Source organism: Nicotiana tabacum, chromosome 13, assembly GCF_000715075.1.
Source record: "Nicotiana tabacum cultivar K326 chromosome 13, ASM71507v2, whole genome shotgun sequence".
NCBI classification, from domain to species: domain Eukaryota; kingdom Viridiplantae; phylum Streptophyta; class Magnoliopsida; order Solanales; family Solanaceae; genus Nicotiana; species Nicotiana tabacum.
In genome coordinates, this window is record NC_134092.1 from 37,830,347 (window position 1) to 37,853,768 (window position 23,422).

General features: G+C 38.6%; 1 non-coding gene across 1 annotated transcript; it reads left to right on the forward strand.

Moving 5' to 3' along the window:
- Window positions 1–6,387: 6,387 nt before the first annotated feature.
- TRNAL-CAG (transfer RNA leucine (anticodon CAG)) lies at window positions 6,388–6,468 on the forward strand. The gene has a single exon. It is a non-coding gene; the product is annotated as a tRNA-Leu (tRNA).
- The last annotated feature ends 16,954 nt before the right edge of the window (window positions 6,469–23,422 follow it).

The window sequence follows — 23,422 nt, forward strand, 5'->3', positions numbered from 1 at the left end:
GGTATGAAGGCCGGCGTAAAGTTAGCCACGAAGTCCGCTAAGATTTGAGATTTGATTGCGATTCGGGGTCGATACTCGATATCGTATCCGCCGATTTCTTTGGCCCATTTGGCCAATAGACCTGAAAGCTCGGGTTTGTGCAAAATATTTCAAAGAGGATAAGTTGTTATAACATGTATCGGATGTCACTTGAAATATGGTTTTAGTTTCCTAGAGGCGCTTATTAAAGCAAGCTCTAATTTTTCTAAGTGTAGATATCTAGTTTCGGCTCGCCCAAAGTTCGACTGACATAATAAATAAGGAATTGCGTACCTCGTTCTTCTCGAACCAGAACTCCACTCACCGCTATCTCTGAGATAGCTAAGTATAGGTAAAGTTGTTCGTCCACTTTTGGGGTATGAAGCAGCGGCGGGCTCGATAAATACCGCTTTATTAGGCAAAGGAAAAGAATCCTTGGGGCATGCTTTATTCAGTTCTTTATAATCTATACACATTCTAAGTTTGTTTCCCTTCTTAGGGACTATTACCACATTAGCTAGCCATTCAGGATATTTTACTTCTTGAATGGATCCTATTTTAAGAAGTTTGGTTACCTCATCCTTGCTGAAGGCATATTTGACCTCGGACTAGGGCCTTCTTTTTTGCTTGACCGGATGGAATTTCGGATCCAAGCTTAGTTTATGAGTGATTATTTCTGGTGGGATCCCTGTCATGTCAAGGTGGGACCAAGCGAAACAATTCATGTTAGCTATAATAAATTGAATAAGCTTTTTCCTAAGCTCGGGATCTAACCCTGTGCCCAGGTATACCTTTTGCTCGAGCAGATGTTTGGTTAGTGTGATTTGCTCCAGCTCATCGACCGTTGATTTGGTAGCGTCGGAATCATCGGGGACCATGAAGGATCGAGGGATCCCATAATCATCATCTTCGCCAGTCTCCTGTTTCTCGATTTGGGTCGATGCTGACGTTTGTGATTGCTATTTGGTGTCCCATTTTTCCTTCGAATCTGATCCTTTTGTCGATGATAATAATGATATCGGAATCACTTCGTCGACGGAAAAAATTTCTTTTGCGACCGGTTGCTCCCCGTAGACCGTTTTGATTCCCTCCGATGTTGGGAATTTTAGAACTTGGTGAAGGGTCGAGGGCACTACTCTCAAGTTATGGATCCATGACCTCCCGAACAGGGCGTTATAGCTCATATCGCCTTTGATCACGTGGAACTTCATTTCTTGGATGGTCCCAGCTATGCTTATTGGCAAAATTATCTCGCCCTTAGTAGTTTCACATGCCATATTGAATCCGTTTAGTACCAGGGTTGCGGGCACGACCTGGTTCTGCAGATCGTGTTGCTCTACGGCCCTCGATCGAATGATGTTGGCCGAACTACCTGGATCAATTAACATACGCTTAACTTAAGTTTTATTCATAACTACAGATATTACCAGTGCATCATTATGGGGTTGCATGATTCCTTCCGCGTCTTCGTCACTACAGGACAAGGTTCCTTTAGGTGTGTAATCCTGAGTCCAATACCGCTTCTCTCTTACAATCGATATCTTAGTGCGTTTAAGCACCAGCCCCTAGGGGATATCGATCCCTCCGATGATTATGTGGATGACGTGTTGTGGCTCTTCTTGTTAGTTCTGTCTATTGAAATATCTATTTTTGAAATGGTTTTTGGCTCGGTCGCTTAAAACTTCTCGAAGGTGCACTTCACTGAATAACTGAGCTACCTCCTCTCTCAACTACCTGCGGTCTTTGGTTCTGTAGCCATGGGTGCCATGATACTTGCACATTTGATTGGGATTTCTCTGGGCTGGTTCGGACTAGGGGTGGGCATCGGTCGGTTCGATTCGATTATGAATATTATCGGTTTAGCATATCGATTATCGGTTTACAAATATGATAAACCGATAACCAAACCGATAAGATATTAGTTATCGGTTATCGGTTAATCGATTATCGATCATTATCGGTTCGGTTATCGGTTTACCCGATAAGATAACTCAATCTAGAGTTAAGCAAAAAAGAGAAGAGTAAAACAGTTTTAAAACTCGTTTCTAGCCACAACTAAAATAGTTTTATAAAACAGTTTTATATCAGTTCTGGACAGTGGACACAACTAATTGTGCTAATCTTCCTGCTAGCTTTGACTTAATCTGACCCCTGCAATACAGTTGTTATATCACATGTCTTACCAATTGTGCTAAAATAGTTTTATATCGATAACTAATATTCAACGTAATCAACACTGCATTGAACAAAGAATCTGCAACAAACATAATCAAACACTACATTGAACAAAGAATCTGCAACTAATATTCAACATAATGTTGCTGCTACAACTTTCTATTTTCCAACACTACAAACATCAACATAATGTTGCTGCTAAGCCATAAAATTTGCAACTAATAGTTCAACACTACAAACAGTTGTCCAATTGTTCTAAAGAGTAGGGATGACATCGATAGAATCAAACACAACTAATAGTTCAAACATATTAATAACAATACAAAGTAGTAGCAATTTCACCTTAAGATTAACAAGTCCAAACATAGTACTAATAGTTCAAATTCAAGTTAAAAAGAAAAGAGCAATGTAATGCATGGTTATTCCAATGCAATCTGATGTATGGCTATAATTCCATAATTTTGTACATTATGTGCCTTGCATTTTACATGCTTTAATGATTACACTTTATTTGTATATAATGGAGTCTATTTTATGTGTAGGTGAATTGGAGATGAAAGTAAAGCAAAATGGATACTTAAACGTTGAAAGTGTGCTCGAGAACAGTGAAAAGGAGAGACCTGGCGAGGCCAGCCAAAGGCCAGGCTGGACCAGGCTTTAGCCTGGGGAGGCCAGCCTAAGGCCACGCTGGACCAGGCTTTATTTGGCGAGGCCAGCCAAATTCCAGGCATTAGGCTGGCGACGCCAGGCCTGAAGCCAAGCCCAATTCGAGTTTTGAAGACTTAATTCGTTCCGGGTTTGACTAGGACTCGGCCCACACGTTTAGGGTTTCTAATCAAATATGTTACTACTGACTGCACACTGCAGTACCAGTAATTTCTTTTGATAGGTGAATGCACTACCAGTAAGGTTCTATTTTCATGACAAAATCTTAAAAACAAATTAAAAGAATCTAGACATAAGGCAACTGAACAAAATACATATTGATTTATCCTACACCTACTTTCTCTGTGATTTTACAATTAATATTCTCAAAAGTTTTTCATTCTTAAAGCTGATTCTACGATTTCCTAGACAATGAAGTTCTATGTAGACAATGAAGATGAAGCAACTAAAAACTTACACGAAGAATGAAGATGAAGCTGAAGAATGCAGCTGAGAAATGTGAATTGTGAAGCAATTGAAGAGTGAAGAGTCTGAACTTTGAAGAATGCGGCTGAGGCTGAGAAAGAATAGGAAAGAATGAAGCCATAGCATATCTGCATATGTATATACTTAAGGGTAAAGTAATAATTTCGTTAATCCTTATTGGGTTATCGGTTAACCCAATAACAGAATTGCCAAACCGAGGCCCGAACCGATAACCCAATAGTGAAAACAGTTCTAAACCGTTACCGAACCGTTAACCCAATAACCTAATAAATAATTAATGGTTCAGGTTATTGGTTTTACCCGATATATGCCCAGCCCTAGTTCGGACTGCAGAGGTCGAGGCCACTTAGTATCTTTGATACATCCGATAGCCGACACGATGGTGGACGCATAGATGTTGAAGTTATATTCTGATAATTGTGATGCTTCCTTAGGTCCAGTATGCCTGTCGAACCCATTCTTTTTTATCAGCAGCCGAGATCCTTGGCCTCGATCGCTTCTCTTTTTGCCTCGTACTGGGTTGCGTGCAAATTCATTGCCCCTGCAATCTCTGTTATACAGTCGGTATCAGTCTTTGTTCGACCTTGGTTCTCGGTCGATGTCCCTTTTAATAACGGACCCAGAACCTAACTGGTCGTCTTCGACTCTAATCTTTGATTGATATCGATTGTGTAGCCCAGGTAACAGTCGGGTACTCGATCAAGTTTTGCTTCAACTGTCGTGAAGCCATCGAGCTTCATTCGTTTAGTCCTTGAGCGAAAGCTTGAACAACCCAATCGTCCGTGACATGTGGTAGATCCATTCGTTCCATTTGGAAACGAGATACGAACTCTCTTAGCATCTCGTTATCTTTCTGCCTTACTTTGAAAAGGTCTGACTTCTTGGTCTCGACCTTTATGGCTCCGGCATGTGCTTTTACGAAAGAATCTGTAAGCATAGCAAAAGAATCGATAGAGTTAGGTGGTAAATTATGATACCATACCATTGCGCCATTTGATAGGGTTTCACCGAACTTCTTTAATAATACAGATTCGATCTCGCCATCTTCTAGGTCGTTCCCTTTAATGGCACATGTGTAAGAGGTGACATGTTCGTTGGGGTCGGTCGTTCCATTATATTTAGGAATTTCGGGCATGCGGAACTTCTTGGGAATCGGTTTGGGAGCCGCGCTCGGGGGAAAGGCTTTTGTACGAATTTTTTGGAATCCAAGCCCTTCAATACCGGTGGTGCCCCCGGGATCTGATCAACCCTGGAGTTATAAGTTTCTACTTTTTTGTCGTTTGCTTCAATCCTCTTTTCTCCTGACTCAATTCGTTTTGTCAGTTCCTCGAGCATCCTAATAATTTTCGGGATTAGTCCCCGATTCTTGTTCATTCGATCTTACTACAGTTGGCCCCGTTTTGTGGGTGATTTCTCGGGGTGGACCGGGATCAGCCCTGCTTGGTGTCTGGGTTTGGCTCTGCATCTGAGCTATTTGCTATATGTTGAGCTTGCAACATTTTGAAAATCATACGCAGGTTGATCCCGCCTTCTCCAGCATTTTGTGTATTTCGAACTACAGATCGAGTTCCACCATGAATGTTGTTTTCTGGGTCAGAACGTTGGTTTGAGTCAATGGCCACATGCGAATTAATGTTGATTGGATCTACGGCTCAAGTTCCAATGGGGTCGACGAGTGGCCTTTCATCCCCGGGAGTCAGATTGTTATTCTCATCTTGAAGGCCAGCTTCGTTGTCGATAGGTAGGGCCATTAATTGAGAGTTCGTCGTTTTTAACCTAAAATCAAATACACTTCCAAGAGAAAGTGTAAAATAGTGTATTTTGCAGAGATTCGTACCAAATAACCAATGTTATCCTTAGCCCCACGGTGGGCGCCAAACTATTTACTCGAAAAATGGATAGAGTTGAATTTATACGTAGTTCGAAGGATACGTGGTGTAATTGGTACAAATTGGAAGGATAAGTAAAAATGTATCGACTAGTGACTGTAAAAAGAGATGAATACAAACCCAAATAGAGCAAAAAATATTTGCTTAAACGAACAGATGAAACAATAAATAAAGCCCAAAGAATGACAATATTTGCTATAAGTTGTGTAAATCTCTATAATCTCTGAATGTGGAGTGTATGAACGAGTATTCCAATCTGTGAATCAATGAATCCCTGCCGCCTTACAAATGGCAGTCACTCTAATATAATAGAGGAATCCTACTTTAGATATAATTAAAAATACATAGTGGGGATCCCATGATAAATTAATCAATTAGCTTTTCCTTGATTTCTGCCGAGATTCTCTCCCTTAGTGCGGCTATAACGGCTTTGTTGTCCCTTGACTCGAGCTCGATCGGTCTCTAGGACTCGAGCTCGATATCAACTCGAGCTATGGTTTTCGAGCTCGACTTTGACTTGTTCTCGGTACTTGATCGGTCTCTGGGTCTCCGATCTCGACCTCTATCTGGGCTCGATATCGATCTCGGCCGATCCCGACCTTGGTCGGTTTCTTGGGCTCGAACTCAACAGCCCGACTTCACATCATAGCTCGATATTATAATGACGAACCTCGGTCCATGATTCCCCAAACTCGATCAGTCACACGAGAACAAACTCGGTTTTGACCGTATACAATGTGAATGATATATTTCTCAAATTTGATTGGAAAAGAAAAGAGTCATATATAGTTTTAAAATTGAGTGAAGAAAAGCAAAATACCGTGAGTGTTAGTTGTTTAATGCATGGTAGATGCGGGATTTGAAGTTACATGATTTTGTTTTCAGCAATGTATATGTGATAAAGTATAACCATTCAAACAATCTACCTGAAAAGCACAGTGGTAAACCACATGATGGTTGTATACTATTAGCATACCATTATGAGATTTTGTAAATTATTTGCATATGTTAAACGATAAAAGTGTGCTCATTCAAGTTGATTAACAACACATGGTACGTTCTCATACAATGAAGATCATGAAAGTAACGAAAAGAAGGGAATAATTTAGTGTATATCAATATATAAAGAATAATTAACGAAAGAGGTTATATAGTCAAGATGGCCGAGTTGGTCTAAGGCGCCAGTTTCAGGTACTGGTCCGAAAGGGCATGGGTTCGAATCCCATTCTTGACAATTCCTTTTTCCCCCTTTAACTCTCCTTTATTGCTTTACTTTTAGGAGCTTTTCGATTTCTTTTGTTTGTTTTTTCTTTCACAAGGATTTCCTTCTGGAAATGGTAAAAATAGATTGCACCAACTTGATTCAGTAGAAATTATTTGGGATAGCCACTTTTTAACGCGTTGTTTAGTTTTTATTTAGTATTTTTAATGTTGAGCAAAAATATCCACTATTCTATTAAAATTAATACGAAAAGACGTTTTTATCCTTTCTTCAATAAATATTAAGGGGTCATTTGGTTCGCGGATAGAATTATTCCGGGATTATAATCCTAGGATTATAATCTTGGAATAAATAATCCCTTGGGTTACTTAGTGCTATTACTTTGTTTGGTTCATTGGATTAAAACTGGGATATAACATATATAATCCAAAACATGTGTTTGGTTTAAAGTTGGATAAACTTGGATAAAATTCCATTTCCTATTTTAACCTTAGATATTTCAGGACTAATACAAACTTAAACAATATTTTTCTTAACAAAAAACTCCACCCAACAATCTTTTCTTATTATACTAAACTCAAATACTCAACTCCACTAAAAAGCTTTATCAAAATCCAAACCCCAACTAACAATAACAACAACCCAGTATAATTCCACTAGTGTGGTCTGAGGAGGATAGTGTGTACGCAGACCTTACCCTACCCTTGGGTAGAGAGGCTGTTTCCGATAGACCCTCAGCTCCCTCTCTCCAAGAACTCTCCACTTTGCTCTTGGGGTGACTCGAGCTCACAACATCTTGGTTGGAATTGGAGGGAGCTCACCACCACACCAGAGCAACTCACTCTTGTCCAAACCCGAACTGACAAAATTGGGAAAAATCAAAGACATTACTTCATACCATCCAAGATGCAAGAAAATTATATTCTTGTTGCACTGTTGCAAAAGAAGTGCACAAACTGAAGCTAAAATAGTGTAGAAATATGCAGAAAAATATTGAAGCTATGCAAAAGAGTGAAGAATCAATGCAGAAAAATGCAAAAACTATGCAGAAATTGCACAGAAAACTGCAAAAACTATGCAGAAAGAGTGCAGAAAAATGCAGAACAAAATGTAAACACATAGCAGAAAAACACAGAAATTATGCAGAAACTGTGCACCAAGAATGCATAAATGATGCAGAAACTGAGAAAAATGGAGGAACTATGGAAAAATTACTCAAATACAGTGCAAAAAAATACAAGAAATGTGCAAAAAAAAAAAAAAAAAAAAAAAAAGAAGGTGCAGAAACTGAAACTAAAATCTGCTAAACTGAAACTTAAAAACTATAAACTGAAATTAAAATATGCAGAAATTGAAACTAAAATAAGTGCAGAAACTAAAGCTAAAACAAACGTGTACTGATGCAGTGAAAAGGCTTTTTAAGAGGTAATTTTGTCTTTACGAAATGTTTATCCAAGGGATTATAATCCTGGTATTCTTATTCCACCTCCAATATGGGATAAGTTTATACCAATATTTGGTATAAAATTATACCAGTATTATTTAATACCAGTAACCAAACATGAAATAAATTTAATCCCAATTTTTGTACTCGGATATCCCACTTAATACCTGTAATCAAACGACCGCTAAGGACATAATTTTCTTAACTTCACGAGTGTTGTGTAAAAATTAAGGACATTTTGTTCTTAATATTTACACAACACCCGTGAAGTTAAGGAAATGTCCTTAATTTATACACAACATTCATGAAGTTAAGGATACCATGTCCTAAAGTTTAACAACATAAGGTGCAAATACAAGATACTTTATCCTTAATATTTACACAACAATCATGAAGTTAAGAACATCATGTCCTTAATATTAACACAACACTTATAAAGTTAAGGACATTATGTCTTTAGCATTTACACTACACACATAAAGTTAAGGACACCGTGTCCTTAATATTTACACTGCACATATGAAGTTAAGGGCATGATGTCCTAAAGTTTAACAACAAAAGGTGCAAATACAAGTCAATTACGTCCTTAACATTTACACTGCACACATGAAGTTAAGGGCACCATGTCCTTAACATTTATACTGTACATATGAAGTTAAGAACACGATATCCTAAAGTTTATTAACAAAAGGTGCAAATACAGGACACTTTGTCTTTAATATTTACACAATACTCATGAAGTTAAGGACACCATGTCCTTAATATTTACACAGCACACATGTCTACCACATGGGTATTTTTATTCAAGCGAATAAAAATTTATTAAGCACTAACTAAAGAGTAAATACATTTTAAACAATAACAAAAGAGTAAAAACATCTCAAATTAATGGCTAACCGTGCACTTAGTTCCTCCTTGATTTAAAGCTCTCGGTTGATGTTATTTAACAAGACTTCTTGTGATTGCCATTTGACAAGTAAATTAATTACAAGTACCGATCGAGAAAAAGTAAATAAACTACAAAGTTGAAACGTAAAGATGTATTTCCCCATGAGACTTTTCCAGCCGAATATGTTATTCCCGCCAATATTGCTGTATTTGTAAATAATAATTCTGCAAAATATAAGTTATCGTAATGAAACAGTAATTAATTCGAGCTCACTGAATTCACAGTGTTTCCTTAAGGAATTTAATCCCCTCCTAGTACCCAAGGTAATGGATTATTTTCTCCCAGGATAGAACGAATCACACACTAGTGTAGCGGTACTTCAAACCCCAGTGTTTCAGCGAACACAAAGTTCGGTAGCAAATCACACTTACAGTTGCTTTGTTTGAAGTTAAAAAACAATGCAGAACGAAGGAGTAGAAACTCAAAAAATCGTATGGAAATGCTGAGAGGAAGGAGTGTAATGTATAGCCAAATCTGTTGAGCGATTTCAGTCTTGTGTATTGTGTATCTTTCTTCAACAGCTGCTGCACATATATATAACAGCCAGTGTTGAAGAAGAACAATCGTCCACCCTCCATGGTGGAGCAAGCATTAGCTTGTTTGTGGAGCAAGCACATTCATGGTGGGAAGAGCATTAGGCGGCTGCCTTGTGGTTAATACACGGATTGGAAAATATCCGTTACAAATGCGGATATTTTTACGTTAATATTTACTATTAACAAATAAATTTGGTCCAAAAAATTAATCGATCATTTGACCAAATCCAAATCCAAATCCAAATCCAAATCCGAATCCGAATCCGAAGGCGAAGCCGAAGCCGAAGCCGAAGCCGTAGCAGTAGCCGTAGCCGTAGCCGTAGCCGAAGCCGAGCCGAGCGAGCGACGACGACGACGGCGCGAGGCTTTCTTTCTTCTTAACTCTTTAAGAGCTACAAGAAGAGCAATTATATATATACCCACCAAAAATTTTTTCCTCTTCCAATATGGGACAATGTCTCATTGTCAAGAGGGGAAAACTTAAAATTTTACTCAAAAATTTTATTTTCCCTCCATTTTCCATTCACCCTTATTTTAAGACTATTTCATCTTAAAAAAAATAAAAAACCTCAACAATCCCCCACATGAATGGGGAATGGCTATATCACGGAAGTATGCATGGAAAAACTGTGTGATTTACAAGCAAGGATTAATCGCATCTGGATAAGTAGGTTTCCCTTTGAACTTTCCGTAGTAAACTTATGTCGGATATACTCGGTCAATCGGTAGATTTGATATCTTTGAACCGTCGATCTTTGGTGTATACCTAGACAACCATAAGTCACACAATCAACCCTTAACCGTCTTTGTTTCTCATTGTTGTGTTCGTTTCAGCCATGAACACTGCCTGGTTTCATAAGTGCGTAGAGAACTGGCCTTACAAAGTTCTCCTTGAAGCGGCTAACACTTCACACTTACATAGGTAATTCCTAAACGTGTCATCCTGTAGATGCACTATTTGATATACCCCGTATCAAATTTAGAAATCATTAAAAAGCCTTAATGCTTTATCCTTGGTACTGAATATTGTCTCATTACGAGAACGGACTAAAATTTTATTTGACAATGTTGAACCGTCATTAATGACTTTGTTTGATCTCCTTGAACCTAGATCTTGGGATCTCCAGTCTTCTAGGTAGAGTTACCGCCACAATGACTTGTTCTCGGCCATAGCCCCATTCCCCTTGATGATTTCTCAACTACCTCTCTAGTTAGGCCTTTTGTAAGTGGATCCGACACATTATCACTTGACTTTACATAGTCAATCGTGATAATTCCTCTAGAGAGTAATTGCCTAACGGTTTTATGTCTTCGTCGTATATGACGAGATTTACCGTTATACATAACGCTCCCAGCCCTTCCAATTGTCGCTTGACTATCACAATGTATGCATATTAGTGCCAATGGTTTGGGCCAAAATGGAATGTCTTCCAAGAAATTGCGGAGCCATTCAGCTTCTTCACCGGCTTTATCTAAGGCTATGAATTCAGCCTCCATTGTAGAGCGGGCAATACATGTTTGTTTGGACAACTTTCAAGATACCGCTCCTCCACCAATAGTGAATACATATCCACTCGTGGACTTAGAATCAGTTGAACCGGTGATCCAATTTATATCACAGTATCTCTCAATCACCGCATGGAATTTACTGTAGTGCAAGTCAAAGTTCTGGGTATGTTCTAAATATCCCAAAACTCGTTTCATTGCCATCCAATGAGATTGGCCTGGATTGCTCGTATATCGATTCAGTTTACTTATAGCACAAGCTATATCTGGTCGTGTACAATTCATGATATACATTAAGCATCCCAACACACGAGCATAATCCAATTGTGATATGCTTTGGCCTTTATTCTTTGCTAATGCAAGATTCACGTCAATTGGAGTCTTTGCAACTTTAAAGCCCAAGTGCTTGAATTTTTCAAATACTATCTTAATATAATGAGATTGTGACAATGCCAGACCTTGAGGAGTCTTATGGATCTTAATTCCCAGAATTAAATCAGCAACTCCCAAGTCTTTCATATCAAACTTGCTATTGAGCATACGCTTAGTAGCATTTATGTTGGCAATGTCATTACTCATTATCAGCATATCATCTACATATAGGCAAACAATGACTATGTGATTTGGAACATTTTTAATGTACACACATTTATCATATTCATTTATCTTAAAACCATTTGACAACATTGTTTGATCAAATTTCGCATGCCATTGTTTGGGTGCTTGTTTTAGTCCGTAAAGAGACTTAACAAGTCTACATACCTTCTTTTCTTTACCTGGAACCACAAACCCTTCAGGTTGTTCCATGTAAATTTCTTCCTCCAACTCTCCATTTAAGAAGGCCGTCTTAACATTCATTTGATGAATTTCAAGACCATACACTGCAGCTAATGCTACTAACATCCGTATGGACGTAATTCTTGTAACTGGAGAGTATGTATCAAAGTAGTCTAGACCTTCTCATTGTCTATACCCTTTGACTACGAGCCTTGCCTTGAATTTATCAATAGTGCCATCATCTTTGATTTTTCTCTTAAAAATCCATTTAGAACCCAAAGGTTTATTTCCAGGAGGAAGATCAACCAATTCCCATGTATGGTTGTTTAATATGGATTCTATTTCACTATTGACTGCCTCTTTCAAAAACAATGATTCCGAAGAAGTCATAGCTTCTTTAAATGTTTGAGGCTCATTCTCCAATAAGAAAGTCACAAAATTTGGTCCAAATGAAGTAGACGTTCTTTGACGTTTACTACGTCTTGGATCCTCCTGATTACATGTACTTTCTTTTGTTTCTTCCCGAGGTCGTTTAGATCCTTCACCAAACGACTCACATTCCTTTTTATACGGATATATATTTTCAAAGAACTCAGCATTATCTGATTCTATAACCGTATTATTATGAATGTCGGGATTTTCTGATTTATGAACCAGAAATCGATATGCTTTATTATTTGTCGCATATCCTATAAAAACGCAATCAACGGTTTTCGGTCCTATCTTTACCCTTTTGGGTTTAGGAACTTATACTTTTGCCAAACACCCCCACACTTTAAAATAATTCAAGTTGGGCTTCCTTCCTTTCTATTTTTCATATAGAATGGATTGTGTTTTGCTATGGGGCACTCGATTTAATATTCGATTAGCCGTAAGAATGGCTTCCCCCTACAAGTTCTGTGGCAAACCAGAACTTATTAACAACGCATTCATCATCTCCTTTAATGTGCGATTCTTTCTTTCCACAATCCCATTAGATTGGGGCGTGTAAGGGGCTGTTGTTTGATGAATAATTCCATATTCTAAACATATTTCTTCAAAAGGAGATTCATATTCACCACCCCTATCACTTCTTATCATTTTTACTTTCTTGTTAAGTTGCGTTTCAACTTCATTTTTGTATTGCCTGAATGCGTCTATTGCTTCATCTTTACTATTTAGTAAGTAAACATAGCAATATCGAGTACCATCGTCAATAAAAGTTATGAAATACTTCTTTCCACCGCGAGATGGTATTGACTTCATGTCACAAATATCTGTGTGAATTAAGTCTAAAGGATTTGAATTCCTTTCAACTGACTTATAAGGATGTTTAACATACTTAGATTCCACACATGTTTGACATTTTGATTTTTCGCATTCAAACTTAGGCAGTACTTCTAAGTTAATCATTTTCCGCAAGGTTTTATAATTGACATGACCCAAACGTACATGCCATAAATCATTTGACTCAAGTAAGTAAGAAGAAGCTGAAATATTATTATTGTTTTCCACAACCATTACATTCAGATTGAAAAGGCCCTCGGTGAGGTAACCTTTTCCTACAAATATTTCATTCTTACTTATGACAACCTTGTCGGATACAAAAATGCACTTAAAATCATGCTTAACAAGAAGTCCAGTAGAGACTAAATTCTTTCTCATTTCGGGAACATGAAGGACATTGTTCAAAGTCATGACCTTGCCAGAAGTCATTTTCAGAAATATCTTCCCATATCCTTCAACTTTTGCTGTTGAAGCATTTCCCATATAAACTGTCTCTCCGGGTCCAGCAGGAGCATAAGTAGCAAAAGCTTCTCTAACTGCACAAACATGGCGAGTGGCTCCTGAATCAAACCACCACAGTTTAGGATTTCCCACCAAGTTACATTCAGAAAGCATGGCACACAAGTTATCAACATCATCATGGTTTACTACCATGTTTGCTTGACCCCTTTTCTTGTCTTTCTTCGGAGCACGACACTCCGTAGATTTGTGTCCGATTTTCCCACAGTTGTAGCAGTTTCCACTGAACCGCTTCTTGCTTGGGTTGTATTTCGGACCAGAAGCCTTCTTCCTCTTTTTGTTATCTTCAACAATATTTGCTCCCATTATTGTTGAATTTCCACGGCCTCTCCTTTCAGCAGCTTTATTGTCCTCTTCGATTCTCAACCGAACAATGAGATCTTCAAGGGACATTTCCTTTCGTTTGTGTTTCAAATAATTTTTGAAGTCCTTCCACAACGGAGGCAACTTCTCAATCATTGCTACTACTTGGAATGCTTCATTGATGACAAGACCTTCAGCCAATAGATCATGAATAATCACTTGCAACTCCTGGACTTGGGTAATAACAGACTTGCTATCTACCATTTTGTAGTCCAAAAATTTTGCGGCAACGAATTTCTTCATCCCAGCATCTTCAGTTTTATATTTCTTTTCAAGCGTATTCCACAATTCTTTTGACGTCTCCACGCTACTGTATACATTATACAGATTATCATCCAGTCCGCTAAGAATATAATTCTTGCATAAAAAATCAAAATGCTTCCACGCTTCAATCACGATAAAGCGTTAATTCTCTGGAGTTTTATCTGGCAGATCAGGAACATCTTCCTTGATGAACTTCTGTAGACATAACGTAGTTAAGTAGAAGAACATCTTCTGCTGCCAGCGCTTGAAATCAATCCCAAAAAATTTTCCGGGTTTTTCTGCCGGTGTCAACGCCGGTGTTCGGCTTGTCGATGCATTGGCAGTCACCATCGGAACAGCTTGGTTTTCGTTTTCACCCGTCATTTTTTTCTCTACAAACATTTATTACACGTTTTCAAACTGGAGTAAAAATCACGTAGATTTTAATCTCTAACAAAACGCCACGAAGGCTTTACTCTCCAAAACGGGAGTACACAAAACCACAAAGGTTTTAGTTTGCAGAATAATAAGAATAACACAAATACATAAATAAATATTAAAATTCCTTAAGATTGTTATTCCCGCCAATATTGCTATATTTGTAAATAATAATTCTGCAAAATATAAGTTATCGTAATGAAACAGTAATTAATTCGAGCCCACTGAATTCACAGTGTTTCCTTAAGGAATTTAATCCCCTCCTAGTACCCAAGGTAATGGATTATTTCCTCCCAGGATAGAACGAATCACACACTGGTGTAGCGGTACTTCAAACCCCAGTGTTTCAGCGAACACAAAGTTCGGTAGCAAATCACACTTACAGTTGCTTTGTTTGAAGTTAAAAAATAATGCAGAACGAAGGAGTAGAAACTCAGAAAATCGTATGAAAATGCTGAGAGGAAGGAGTGCAATGTTTAGCCAAATCTGTTGAGCGATTTCAGTCTTGTGTATTATGTGTCTTTCTTCAACAGCTGCTGCACATATATATAGCAGCCAGTGTTGAAGAAGAACAATCGTCCACCCTCCATGGTGGAGCAAGCATTAGCTTGTTTGTGGAGCAAGCACATTCATGGTGGGAAGAGCATTAGGCGGCTGCCTGGTGGTCAATACACGGATTGGAAAATACGACGACGGCGCGAGGCTTGCTTTCGTCTTAACTCTTTAAGAGCTACAAGAAGAGCAATTATATATATACCCACCAAAAATCTTTTCCTCTTCCAATATGGGACAATGTCTCATTGTCAAGAGGAAAAAACTTAAAATTTTACTCAAAAATTTCATTTTCCCTCCATTTCCCATTCACCCTCATAATTTTAAGACTATTTCATCTTAAAAAAATAAAAAAGATTATGCAGAATATATATATATATATATATATATATATATATATATATATATATATATATATATATATATATATATATATATATATATAAAATAGGAGATGAGTTGGCACGTCAAGGATCCTATCTATTTATTTTTTCCTTTTTTTATTTTTTTATTTTTTATCCTTCTTTACCAGTTTCATGCTCTTTTATGCTTTGAAGATGGAATTAGAGGAGACTTAAAGTGCCTAAATAATTACTAAAGTAAATGGGATGGAAATAAATGATAAAGAACGTTACTTTTCAAGGCTTTTTTTCATCTTGCTATTCTTTATTGCATTTTATGAATTCATAAATATTGTTAAAAGTTACGTTTCATCCTCAGCAAATATAATGTACTAATTAGTTAAGAAAGTGGAAACTATTCTTAACCAATATATTTGTTGGCACAAAATTCTTAAGAAAGTTGAAGGAGAGTTTTGTGAATCCTCCATTATTGAGACGCCGGATGAGAGAGGTGAATGAAGAGGTAGCTGCGGTACTCCTTTCGGTGGAAGTAGTAGAGAAGGTGTGGATTAAATCGCAATACCAAGAACAACGGTATCTAGGGCATTTTACATTTAGACAAAGAGTGATTCATAAATGCATTTCACATGAGAGTTGCGACTTGTGAACACAAGACAGACCATGGAAATATTTTTTTTTCTCTTTATCTTCGTATATAACACTCAACATGATTGTCAAGTAATAATAATGATTACCAAAAAATTGAATTTAATTGATTGATGTGTGTTTGATGGTGAAATGAATATTTTTGTGTTTCTTCTTTTTTAGTTTTGTTTTCAACCAGTACCATCTTATTTAGTAGTAGTAATTCTATTTACTTGAATTGACACTTAATTGTCGGATGCCGCAGGTAGGAAGAAGTTTTGTTATCAGCTGTGAATTTCAGTGGAAGCTCTTTGGGGTTGATTGATCAGCCGTTGAAAAGGTTCATATGTAGTATACTCTATCTATAGTAGAAAGAATTAAGATTTATATGATACTATATAGACAAAGAGAACCTTCTACGATTGAGTTGCATATCTTTTGGTTTCCCATTTGAGATGTTAAAACATACAGTTAAACGAGTTATATTTTCCCTGCTTTTTCTTTCTCTTGGGACTTCATTTTTCATGGGAGGGGAGGAAGTTGATTTTAAGGCATAAACATTGTAAGTCTATTGACTTTTTTAATCGTTTATAATTGGCTTTTTCAATTCTACGGCTCCAATAATCATAAAATGACAGTGCATCATTTTGCAATTCTGTGTTTCGAGTATTAATTCAAAGGCACACGGCAAGATTAATTGTTTTTATTTGCTTTAAGGATGAGATAATGGGAAAACAAAGGCCAACTAAGAAGGCTATTATAGAGTTTTGTAGAGTTAAATTGCAAACTGATTTTCAAGGAGGAGCTTCCAGAAATTTCAATTTGGAATAGTCAGAAGCTTATGCTGAGAGAATTAAAGGCCAAAAATTATGGGGAAAAACAACCTGCATGAAGATGAGCCAGAATGTAAGAAAAAAAAATATTTTTTCATCATGTGCAAATTTCTTTGTTTGTATTTTAACTTTTTTATCTGTATTATAATTTTACATTCTTTTTTATGTAAGGAGAAACATCTGAACAGGATTTTTTTTAAAAAAAAAACTTATATATACATATATTAAGAAGGTATGGAAATTGCAACCATAGTGTCATTGAAAATGCTTAATATTTCTGATTTTATTCAATTTTCACAAATATATATATATATATATATATATATATATAATTTTATTTTTAATGACCGCGCGAAGCGTGGACAAATACACTAGTAATTGTATAATTTGAACTCTCAAGATATGGCTTCAATTCCTTTTTCTCACCAAATCTTCAAAAGTATAAGTCTTAACATGCATCCAGAAAAAAACATAATGAAACAAAGGGGACTGTATAGGGTAAAATATGCTCATATTTAATGCTCGCATGATAAAGCGACACATGGGACCGAAGACAGAAGATAATCAGGGTCGAAGACAGCAACCTCGTTTGTTACCGAAATAAATGGTATACACAAAGGCAGATTAAATGTCTGTCACCCAGTAGCATTTAATGGAGAATATTCTACAACATTAAGCACATGGTCCGTTACAGTCTTACAGAGAATATGGCATTCACTGCCTACCGTTACTCATTCTTCAATGACCCTCATAATTATCATTAAAGAGGGGCTTGATCCTAGGACATTGTTCCCTATGTGCAACTATAAATAGTGAGCTCTACATTCATTGTAAGGGACACGAATTTTCTGACAAGCATACAATATACTCTATTCAAAGCTCAATAACATTTTAATTTCTTGCTTATTTACCTTGTCATTACTGCCTCCGGAAGCTCTGCTCTTGGAATCAAGATTTCTACTATCTTATCTCGATTTTAGCGCTAAGTATCAGATTTATGTTGAATTTATTTATCATTATTGGATCAAATCGATTCACTTGTCTATAAATACGTATAAATTCAACGGTACCGTTTTATGGGTAAACAGTTTGGCATCCACCGTGGGGCATAGACAGTTATGTAATTCAGTTGATCCTTGCATCTACTTCTAACCTGTTTGATTCTTTGTTCTTAGCAAAAACCATAGAAAAATGGCACATAACGATGTCAATATCGCACATAACGTTGAGGCCCAGGGAAATCAGCCTCAGCATGAAGATTATATCAGCGATACTCGCAACGAGAGGGATGAGACCACGCTAGTTCACGATAGGTAGTACCCGTGACATGTTCAAGAAGCAACTCCCGATGATGCTAGACGATCACGTCGCTGAAACCGTAAGGATCCTGAGGGAACAACAAAAAGTCATAATGGGTCATCTCTCATGACAGGATCAGGTCATGACAGAATTAAGGTAGGCATTGTTGGGTGCTTCCAACAACGCGAATGGACGAGGTCCAGTTCCTCCCGGTGTTCCCGTAAATCAAACAACGCAGAGAGTCGACAATAACACCTCGAGGGGAAAAGTAGGCTTTGACAGAGCTGGGGGGGACGGTAACGGTTCCGGTAACAACAACGAAAATGATCCATTTAAAACCTGACTCATGCAGTTTATGAGGGAAATAAATGCCCGAATGGATCAAATTCCGGGTGCACCACCAGTATTGAAAGGACCGGGTTAAAAGAAGTACACCCAATTGCCGTTCAAACCAAGCACGGTACTAGAGTTTATCCCGAAGAGGTTAAAAATGCCAAACTTACCGAAATATGATGGGACTTTAGATCCTCGGAAGCATATCACCAACTATACAATGGTGGTGAAGGGAAACGATTTAGCTCAGTACGAGATTGAGTTAGTCTTATTGAAAAAATTCGGGGAGACCCTCACGAAGGGGGCCCTAACGTGGTATTCACTCTTGCCCTAGCATTCCATAAATTCTTTCGAGATGCTCGTGGATTCTTTCATTAAGGCCCATGCCGGGGCCAGAAAGGTACATGCCCGAAAGGACGACATATTCAGGATTGCACAAGGAGAGTCCGAATTATTGCCGGAGTTTGTGACCTGATTCCAGAAAGAAAGGATGCTTCTCCCGGCCATACTAGACGAATGGGCAGTAGAGGCATTTACTAAAGGGTTGAATTCGAGAAGTTTCGATGCTTCCCGAAAATTGAAAGAAAGTTTGCTCGAGTTCCAGGCAACAACATGAGCGGATGCTCACAACTGGTACGAGTCGAAGATAAGCATTGAGGATGATTAGCTCGGCTTCCCGGCATCGGCCAAGGGTCGGGTCCGGGAGAAGAGTAAAGAGAAATTAAAGAATGATTTCGACACAGATCGACGGTCTTCAAGGGGTCGGTTTTTTCCCTATGAAAGGGCCAAAGGACGCGACAGAGGTTTTTTGTCGGCGGATAGATTCGCTACCGATAGGAGAGCTGATCACAACCGGAATAGCAAGTCATTGCAGGACAAGGAAACATCGGGTTCTTGAGATTTTTCCTACCCCAGGCTTTCCGAATACAACTTCAACGTCAGCGTAGTAGAGCTGTTATCGGCTATGAGGAACATTAAAGAAGCACGGTTTTCGAAGCCAATGAGATCTGACCCTAGCCAAAGTGATCCTAATATGTGGTGTGAATACCATGGGACCAACGGTCACTGGACGTGGGACTTTCGTCATTTACGCGGGGAGGTGGCGACATTGCTAAAAAATGGCCATCTCAGAGAAATTTTAAGCGACCGGTCTAAAAACAACTACGGTCGTAATCGTGATAATGCAGAACCTTTGAAATTAGGAGAAGATCCCCCACGCTTGACGATCAACATGATTTTCGGGGGGAACGAGATCAATGGTGTGACATTTTTGGTGGCGTAAAAGACGAAGGTGTCAGTAACCCATAGTAAGAGACTTTGGGATGTCGTTGAGGACGACATTACTTTCATGGAGGAAGACATAGATGGACTACTGTTGTCGCATAAGGATGCATTGGTAATCTCTTTAAATGTCTTAGATTTTAAAATTAAACTTATTTTGGTAGACCCAGAAAGTTCGGCCAATATTATACAGTGGAGAGTGTTGGAGCAAACCAAGCTTACCGGAAGTATCATTCCGGCCACAAAACTCCTCGTCGAGTTAAACCTAGCAAGCGTGACAACCCGAGGAGAGATCCTGCTGCCAACAAATGCTGAAAGGGTGATGAAGACGACCCTTTTCGAGGTAGTGGATGGAGATATGGGCTATAATATTATCCTAGGGAGACCGTGGCTGCACGAGATGAAGGTTGTGCCATCAACATATCATCAATTGGTGAAATTTCCGACTACCGAGGGAATTAAACAAATAAGAGGTAACCAAAAGACAGTAAGGGAGATGAATGCAATCTCAGTTTTCAGTAGTAAAGGGAGAGAGCATGCATCATAGCAATTACAGGAACCGGCGCCTGCTCCCGAGCCGAGCGAAATCAACCAGGGGCAGGATTCGTCAAAATCCTATCAGGTACCAAGATATTTCCAGGTACCAGAAGAAATAGATGCAACAAAATCCACATCGGAAGAACAACAAGTCGCATTGTTCAAAATGTTATTGATGAGGAAGTTCCACTCGGGGACATGACTAAACCCCGAGATCAGGTCTGGATTTATCGAATTTCTTAAATTTAATATTGATTTTTTTGTATGGTCACATGCGGATATGACAGGTATCCTGCCAGAGGTGGCCGTGCATAAACTAAGCATGTATTCGACATCCCTTCGGTAAGACAAAAAAATGTCTTATTGCCGAGGTCAGAAATAAATTCGTCAAAGAAGAGGTAACTCGATTACTTGATATCGGTTCAATCAGAGAGGTAAAGTATCCTAACTAGCTATCTAACGTAGTGGTAGTTCCAAAGAAAAATAATAAATTTCGCATGTACATAGACTATAAGAATTTAAATAAAGTGTGCCTAAAGGACTCGTTCCCATTGACAAACATTGATCAAATGATTTTTGCGACGACCAGGCATGAGTTAATGAGTTTCCTTGATACTTACTCCGGGTACAACCAAATCAAGATGAACCCGGAGGATCAGGAAAAAACTTCGTTCATAATGAATTTCAGCACATATTGTTATAATGTGATGCCTTTAGGGCTAAAGAACGCCGGGGCCACTTATCAACGACTCATAAGAAAAATGTTTGAGAAACAAATAGGGAAAACTATGGAGGTTTACATAGATGATATGTCAGTTAAGTCTTTGAACGCAGGTGATCGTCTTAAACACTTGCAAGAGACCTTTAACATCTTAAGGAAGCACAACATGAAGCTTAACCCCGAGAAGTGTGCATTCGGGGTTAGCTCTGGTAAGTACCTGGGATTTCTGGTGTCGCAAAGGGGGATCGAGATTAACCCGACAAAATTAAAGCCATCGAAGACATCCCAGACTAGCTATCAAGCGTAAAAGAGGTTCAAAGGCTGACAGGGAGACTGACCGCTTTGAGCAGATTCATTTTCCGGTCTTCAAAAAAATGCCATCATTTATTTGCACTCCTAAAAAAGAAGAATAACTTTGAATGGACTCTGGAATGTCGGCAGGATTTGAGGGATTTGAAAAGGTATTTGTTAAGTCCTCAATTACTGTCAAAACCGGAGGAAGGCGAATAACTACTGATCTACTTAGCGGTCTTGGAGGTAGCGCTAAGTGCTGTTTTAATTCATGAGGATGAAGGTACACAATATCCTATCTATTATGTTAGTAAAATTTTGACGGGAGCAGAAACTCGCTACCCACATCTGGAAAAATTGGTCTTAGCCCTCGTACTCGCCGCTCGCAAACTAATGCCTTATTTCCAATGTCACTCGATAGCTGTGGTGACCACTTTTCCCCTGCGAGGTATTCTTCATAAACCTGAACTCTCAGGTTGGCTGGCCAAATGGGCAGTCAAAATGAGTTAATTTGACATAGAGTATAAACTTAGGACTGTAATTAAGTCACAAGTTTTGGCCGACTTTGTGGTTGATTTCAGTCTGGGATTGTTACCTTTGGCTACCAAAGAAGCAGTGATGATGTCAGAATTGACATTTGGAGTTTGGACCTTGTTCACGAATGGAGCTTCCAATGTTAAGGGGTCCGGGCTCGGCATAGTGCTAACCGTGCCCTCGGGAGAAACCCTAAGGCAGACCATAAGAAATGTTCGTCTAACTAACAATGAAGCAGCATATGAAACTTTGATTGCAGGACTCGAGCTAGCCCGGGGACTAGACTCCGAGGTCATAGAAATCAAATGCGATTCCCAATTGGTAGTAAATCAGATTTAAGGGATCTTCAAAGCCAAAGAGGAATGCATGCAGGAATATGTAGTGAATGTCCAGGCTCTGCTCGCTCGGTTTAGGGAATGGTCAAATATGCACATCCCGATGGAAGAGAATGCAGAAGCAGATGCATTAGCTAATCTTGGATCGTCCACAGAAATGAAGGGATCGTACTCCGGCTCAGTCGTACAGATTATGCATTTGGTATTGGACGCAGATAGCTATTACGATGTAAACGCGACCAATTTGGTCTGGGACTGGAGAAATGAGATCATTGACTATCTCGATCATGGAAATTTTCCTGAAGATCCTAAGGCATCTCGGTCACTGTGCACTAAAGTCGCTCGATAAAGCTTCAAGGGAGGACAATTGTATAGAAGGTCTTTCCAAGGCCCATTGGCCCGATGTCTGGGAGCTTCCGAAGCCAACTATGTTATGCGAGAAGTCCACGAAGGGATCTGTGAAAATCACTCGGGCGCGGATTCCTTAGTGTTAAAATTAATTAGGACAGGATATTATTGGCCCCCGATGGATCAAGACGCCAAGGCTTATGTTGAGAAATGTGATAAATATCATTGCTACGCACCATTAGTACATCAACTAGCAGAACCGCTACACTCAGTTTTGTCACCATGGCCATTCATGAAGTGGGGGATGGATATAGTCGGTCCACTGCTGCTGACCCCCGTTAAGGTAAGATTTTTTCTTATTTTAACTAACTATTTTTCTAAGTGGGTTGAAGCATGTCCCTATCAGAAGATCGGTGAATACCAAGTGGTATATTTCTTGTGGGATAATATAATTTGCATATTTGGGATACCAAAAGAGATAGCCTGCGATAATGGCCCACAATTTATAGGCGCAAAAGTCACAAAGTTTTTTGAAGATTTAAAAATCAAAAAGATCACATCGTCACCCTATCATCCGAGCGCAAACTGTCAAGTAGAATCAACAAACAAGGTGATTATACAAAATCTCAAAAAGAGGTTGGAAGTAGCAAAGGCAAATGGCCCGAAGAGTTGCCGGGAGTACTATGTGCATACCGGACAACGGCCAAATCAAGCACGGGGAAAACTCCTTTCTCTCTTGTGTGCGAAGCAGAAACCTTGATCCCGGTGGAAGTAGGGAACATATCTTAAGATATTTCCAGGCAGATGAAGAAATAAACAATGAAGCAATGTTGGTCAAATTGGAGCTGTTCGATGAATGCAGGGACTTGGCGCAT